The following is a 6,349-nucleotide window of genomic DNA, read 5'->3' as shown; positions in this document are numbered from 1 at the left end:
TTATTTGAACTGATTTACAATTGTCATCAGAAATAATAACAGTTTAACACGAGTGGAGTGACAAACCGTAGTACAAAGACATCTGTCAGATTTTCTCTTGTAGAAATTGCAATAAATCAACAAACTGACAACTGTGTGCGATGTTCTTCTTGGTGTTGTCTTGATTGATGCGTTTATCAATAACTTTGCAAATATTCTTCACTAACTTCACTGACAGAGACAAAGTCAATGGCTGTTGTTAAGCAACAGATGTTTTCGGTGGCTCATGTCTCCATTATCTGAGCCCCCGAATTCATGCACATCACAGAACCACATTAAGCACTTATGAACTAAGTGCACATTTTTATAACATTTGCAAATATATATCTCTGCCTGAGCTCCCCAGTGAATTGCCTTAACAAGATTCTCAGCTGCAAACCTAAAATTAGTCCTTATTTATATCTACAGTAAAACAACAATTGAGGATAGTGCTTTCAGGGAGACAACTTTGTTTAACTGCTCCCTGCATATCTGAGAGAAGCACTCATACATACAGTCTCCTTACATACTATATTTTACAAGGACATTCTGACAAGGCCAACACAAATCCAGTCCATACTGCACATAATGTGCCATCTTTAAACCATCAGGATCGCTGCTGAAAATAACCTTTTGCGTCATCATTTACAGCCTATTTTATCTGATAGCATTACTCAATGATGCACCTATTTATCAGCTGCACATCGATATCAGCAGATATTCACCTTGATGACTGTGGGGCTGCAAATATCGATTATGTTAGTAATCGAGTAATCTATCTATTATTCTTGCAATTAATTGAGTAATTGGATATGCGTGCAGAAATGCGGAAAAAAATTGCCGAGCCACCGTTTCTCTAGATGTGCTGCAGCTGAGACGCTCCTGACAAGCACTGCAGTGTAAATGCTCTAACTTGATAACATGGGCGCCAAAATAAAGCAACACGCTCGGCGCTGGTCACGCGTTCCTGACGTGTGCTGTATGAAACGGGCTTTATTGCCGTCAATCCAATGGCACAGGGGATGAGCAATTCAATCATTTCTTAAACTTCTTTAAGAAACTCAAGCAAGTCCAGTTGCCTACGATATCGCACGTAGAATTAGCATGACCTGGATGACTGAGAATCTTCACCAACCCAAAACAAGCAACATTAAAAACCACATAAAAACCACTGGTATCAGGTATCTGCCAAATAGTCATTTTTAACATCAACACTGATTTCAGCCCAGTATTTCACAATTGGTGCATCCCTACTTCCTATAATATTTAGGGTCAGAGGTGATATTTGTGTTTATTCTTCACGCATGTCATCAGGCTTCTCTTTTAGATGTGCATCTTTAATGAGGTCGAGGTGACTATTTTAACTGTCTGGATGAGTCGTGCTTGTTTAACCTCTAACAATGTGAACCCAAAAACCTGATCTGTGCAAAGAGTCCATCACACTGCCACGGCATGAACAACCGTCTTTTTATAATGCTACCACAGGCCCTGTGTGACTCATCGAAAACCACAGGCATGCTGTAAGAATCTCCGATGATACTTCGGAGGCTAATTGGAACGGCCAATTCATTCACATCAACCAGAGATTATTTTACCAAATAAAATGTCTCGCGTTAATGTTTATTGGCCAATAAAGTCTATAGGTCAGTGATCCTATTACTACAGACCTTGTGAAGCTGCCAGTCTAAAGCTTTGGGTTAGATACTTGGACTCTTGCATGGCTATTGTGGATCCATAAATCATAGAGCCAACGATCAAGTTCAGAAATATCCATTACTAATTTGTTTTATTTAAAATCTGACAGAATGTGAATCTTGATATTGGTATATAATGCACCTGTTGTTTTTATATTGTCAACGGTAACAGTGGCAAACTGTTGACTGGATATGACCAATACCAGATTGAATGAACAGTCATAATGTATTTCCAGAACCAACTGCAAAGTGATCGCTTTCATAGGGATGAGTAAGAGGAACCTCCACCCTTTACCACTGCGGTAATATGGGTTTTAAGCAACTACATTTCAGCCATGTATGGGTTTTATCGCCGAACAAAAAGGGGTGTCACTGTTGAAATATCGGACAGTACCAAGAGTTCAAGCTGAAGACGGATAGCTGAATGTAGACGCCGAAGAACTTAAAAGTAAGTCCGATTTTTTCTGCTTTTTTAACGGCAAATTTCCCATGTCAATAATTGTTGTCGGATTAAACGACTGATCTAAAGCAACATTATATTTGCAGTGATTGAAACTGACATGCAGTACTGTTCCAGGCAACAAGAGGAACAAATCAGCACAACTGTGTGATCATTTAAATATGAAGGACAAAAAGGCAGAATTTATTGAGGTCAATATTAGGACTGAGAAACCGTACAGCCTAGCTCCAGTCTCGTCTCCCTACAGTGACGGAGCAGGTTTAGAAATGCAATCATGTTTTGTACATTATTTCATAAAGACAAATGCAGGGATTTGTTTGATGGAAATAAGCATTAGGTTGAGTCCAAAGGCTGTCGAAGTTTGAAAGGAAATTTAAGTTCAAAGTAATAAGTCTGACAAAAAAGAAAAGATCAGATGACAATTTTTGAATACTTTTTATCGTAGGTATAGATTTCAGATATAAATATTTAGAACAAGTGACTTTGTCCCCATCAATAAAAAACATTAAAGTAGCAGAGGACTATTTTATTTGACATAGTAGAATATTTACTCGATAACTTTGTGCAGAAAAAGCACAAATTGCTGCAATAATTTGCAGGAAATCAAGTGTTAGACGTTCAAATGTTGCTAGCTGCCCCCCCCAAAAAAAAACATGTTTCCCATGTGATCCTCACAATGTTGAATAAAAACCTAAACCTGAGCTTCTTCTTTTAACATTTAATGACCTGCAGATGCGGTGCTTCTGTAAATACATGTTAAAAATGTTGGTCGGTAAGTTGACATGGCCTCACTGACCTGGTCCAAACAAGAACCACCATCATTTTCTTTTTGTCCTGCCACAGGCACAGGAGTGGTATCTACAGGATTAGACCCCAAAAATTTGACTTTTTGTGCCATATTTCAAGAATTAATGAAGTGAAGTCTGACGAATTTTCATACCCTGTGAAAAGAGAAAAAAATGAAGGGACCTCCTGAGATCCTCCTGTAAAACTGATGTTAAAGAGCTCAACTGGGTGCCATATTTCAGTCACGAATGTGACCTTCCCAACTGTCGTCCCATGACTAACAAAGGACCGAGCAGGAGACTGTGATCGCTTTTGCACTACAGGATGTGTGACACATCAAAGCCTTTATATTACCTTTTTTTTGCTGGCTTGTAGATGTTCAAGGTCAGATATCCTTTTTCACATTTCTCAGTCTTCCTGTTATGGTCCTTAAAATTAAAGGGCCATTTAAAAAAGCCTTATGGCCATTATCTTGATACACACTTCATTTAGTTCTAATTAAATTGCTCTCGGCAATGAAGATATTGAAAGAATTACTTAACTAACTTTAAGATTAAAATCACCCTACACTTTTCAGGTCATTACCACCCACTGGTGCCTGACCTACAGGTTTCGTGGTCGACAGTCAAAGTAGGTTGAAGTCGTCTCCAGTTTACTCCCACTAAGCCGAGGACCTGGTTAAAATAAATTCTGTTTCCGATATTAACTCTTTGGGGATGTTGTGTTAAAAAAATAAATCAAGTGCAAAGCTGGTGCTTTTTCACCTTTCATACAAAGCAAATTCACACGACCGCTCAAGCGGTTTAACTTTACGTTTACTTTCAGTCTTTTGATAGCAGTAAACAACTAGGCACCTCGCTGTGCAAAACATAATTTTTAAGAGTTGGTGGTATGTGAGAGATTTACAGATATGTGTCTTGGCTTAACAGTTTGATGCGAAGAGCCTTCGCTCCTGTCTATGTTTGGATCCTGAGCAGTTAAATTGCTGGCACAGCCACTTGACTCCACAGGCAGTTAGGCAGAGTCAGCCAATAGGTGGGATTTCACATTCCCCATTTACTGTGTCCCAGCATGTCTCCAAGTGTCTGCACGAGTCACGCAGGAGTCAAGGCATCCTCACTTTGACAGACTGATGTCATATGGTAACACAGATGACACATGAGGAGAACCTCCAAGGCAGGGACTCTTAACCTTTTCTGGCCCACGACCCCATTTTTAAGTGTCCCATTTTCATGACCTAAGCAGTTACAGAGTGGTCAAGTTGAGTCATGTGACTTTGGGTATACTTGAGACTGTGGAGGGGGCTCTAAATAAATGTTTTTAAAAAATAACTATATAGCTACAGAGCTGAAATTATTAATTGATAAGCTCATCAATAGAAAATGTATCAGCACTTTCAGAGTCAATTAATGATTTCAGTATTTTTTTTTAGCAAAATTGCATAAAATTCATAACTCAAGTTTCTAAAATAAATATTTGCCATGTTTTTCAGTCTCCTATAATTGTAAACTAAATGTCTCTATTTGCTATTTTCTGACAAACCTAATAATTGATTGATGAACTGAGAAAATTCTCATTTGTATTCTGATTATTATTATAATTCTGATGGAGCTGAATCCAATTTTGAGTTTTTCTTTTTCTTTTTAAACAGCCACAAAGTGATCAAAACTCTGAGTTGACAAACAGTAACATCGCTGCAATGACTTCAAACCAGGATCCAAATGCTTCAGGTATGTTAACAAATGTGAGGGACTTTTGTTTCTGTGTTTGGTTTGATGTCCATGGAAATGTCCAATGATTGTTATTGACTACTATGTTATATCATAAACTTATAGCTTCCAAAAAATTAGCATAAACCTTAACACAAACATTCAAATTCTGATCCATCTGGATAAAAATGACCTCTTTTTCCTCGAATGCTTTTTTAACATTCATATCCATCAACAAAAAGTACTTGTGAAAGTGGGTAAAAAATAAATAAATAAATGCAGAAGAGAAGGAGAGAACAAAAAACAAGGAGAGTAGAAACTAAGTAATTATCTTCAGCAATCCAGTTTGTTTAATCTAATCTCTGGACTATGCATTTGGTCGTGTGTGTGTGTGTGGGCCTGTGTGAGTGTGTCTATCTGTCTGTGTGCAGCTTATCTTCAATAGTACCGGATCAATCAGCCCAATATTTGTGTGCACATTTATGACTGACTGTATGTTCAATGACCGATTGTTCTTGCTTTGGTTTATAATTGTTGAAAAACCTGTTTTATTGACTGCTATAAACTGTCATTAAATGCTGACCTCTCGCACTTCTTAACCACCTGGTAGAGGCTGTAAAGCCAGAAACACACTGCATGCACGAGCAGCTGCGTGACGGCATCCTCGCCAAACTGCAGCGTGTTGCACGCTCGCGGTGTTCACACTGGCAGCATTGTTTCTGTGACTCTTCTGCAGGGCTGCAGAATAGTTCTGTATTTCCACATTTATAAGCACAAATTCCACTCATTTGTCTTGCAAGCTCCTGCATTTTAAACATGTTCCTGCAAATGTTTCACAATAAAATGCCTGGTGTCAACAACTGATGGGATTCTGTCAACAGAGCCTTTGTCAGAGTACTTTAATTTTGAAATGAAAGCAGTACAGTCAATATAATTATCAAATTATAATTTTCACTCCGTATTTTTGCTGACAACCGCGCAGAGCACGCAGAAAAAATTGGCGAGCCACCGTTTCTCTAGATGTGCCGCGGCTGAGTAGCGCTGCCCACGCAGGCAGTGGGGCTGCACTGAGTTTTTAACGAGGGCGCTGAAAAAAAAGAAAACTGGTTCGGGGACGCTCACGCAGGCCATGTGTTTCCACATTTAGACCTTTGTCATGGCTCAAAAAATGACATCCACATAAAAGTTTGGTGTCATTTTGAACCAGAGCATCTGTATATTATTCCCATACCTGATAATACATTAAGGTTTACTAAAGTTGGGCATGAGAAAGGACTTCAGGATTTTTGTTTTACAGACACAAATTTAGTGGCAATGGTCATTTTTATTTTTACTACAAAAATAATAAATGATGATAATTTTAACCAGCGTCTGTACTAAACAAACATGTTCCCTTATATTTGGAACAGATTTGGGAAAAAGCACTAGCCGCCAGCCAAATGCGGGTAAAATGTGCAAGTGGCTGCTTGATTTGCTGCACTAACAAGCCAAAAAACCCAACGATTAGCTATTGAGTGGCTGTTGGATTTTGGAGTCCGATGGACAAAAAGTTCATTTCCAACCCTAATCTAGTATATGATTTGTAGGTTGGGCTTCTCTGTAGCACCAAAATACTACATACAATACTACATGACAAAATGACAAATTTTACCTACATCAAAAAAATGTACACTCCAATTAAA

General features: G+C 38.5%; 1 long non-coding RNA gene across 1 annotated transcript in view; it reads right to left on the bottom strand.

Annotated features, from left to right (window-relative positions):
- The window catches only part of LOC148190249 (uncharacterized), a 32,338-nt gene that overhangs the window by 5,174 nt on the left and 20,815 nt on the right, over positions 1-6,349 (bottom strand). The window lies entirely within an intron of this gene.

The sequence above is a fragment of the Plectropomus leopardus genome, chromosome 2 (genome assembly GCF_026936395.1).
Source record: "Plectropomus leopardus strain MGB_pleo_1.0 chromosome 2, ASM2693639v1, whole genome shotgun sequence".
Taxonomy (NCBI): Eukaryota; Metazoa; Chordata; class Actinopteri; order Perciformes; family Serranidae; genus Plectropomus; species Plectropomus leopardus.
This window is presented reverse-complemented; position numbering and strand designations above follow the sequence as displayed.